Genomic DNA, 631 nt, shown 5'->3' with positions numbered 1-631 from the left:
TGAGAGGTGTCTTTAGGGTTTTATGATTTTTTTTTTCACAGTTGAAAGCTCATCATTAGTTTTGCAGCTGCTCTGTCATCCTGCCTTTCATTCATCAGCTCGCAGGGGCTTTAGATCTCATTAAAACACCAAATGGCCAGTCCGCAGCTGCTGTTGTGCATCTGGCATTCGCAGATATCTCTGTAGGTACAACCTAGCTCAATCCTACCTGTTTTGTACTAATTAGACTTGCAGCAGCTGCTCATAGTCCCAAATAAATTAAGGTTGTATCCATAGTACGGAATATGTGCAATGTAAGAGGGTCTTCAGTACATTGTTGTGTATATTTTGAGAGACAAAGAGAATGAATGGCAGATTAAAAATTCTGTTTACTACCACAAGGGGCATCACTTAACGATAATGAGAGAGTATAGACTGAATGTCGCCCTTTAAAAGGAGCATGCAACGAGTATGTTTGACTCCGTTTCTCATGATCCTTGGGAGCATTGATTTTACTGAAATAGCACCACCCTGTGATATTTTGTTCCCTGTCTAATTCAACTGTTACACAAATAAATAAAACCTCTGGAGAAATATTTCACTGAGGTTTTCTTGTCGGTGTAGAACATTGCAAAATCTAGTTCACTCCATC

This window comes from Scyliorhinus torazame, chromosome 8 (genome assembly GCF_047496885.1).
Source record: "Scyliorhinus torazame isolate Kashiwa2021f chromosome 8, sScyTor2.1, whole genome shotgun sequence".
Taxonomy (NCBI): Eukaryota; Metazoa; Chordata; class Chondrichthyes; order Carcharhiniformes; family Scyliorhinidae; genus Scyliorhinus; species Scyliorhinus torazame.
The sequence above is the reverse complement of the archived record's forward strand: the minus strand, read 5'-3'. Positions refer to the sequence as shown.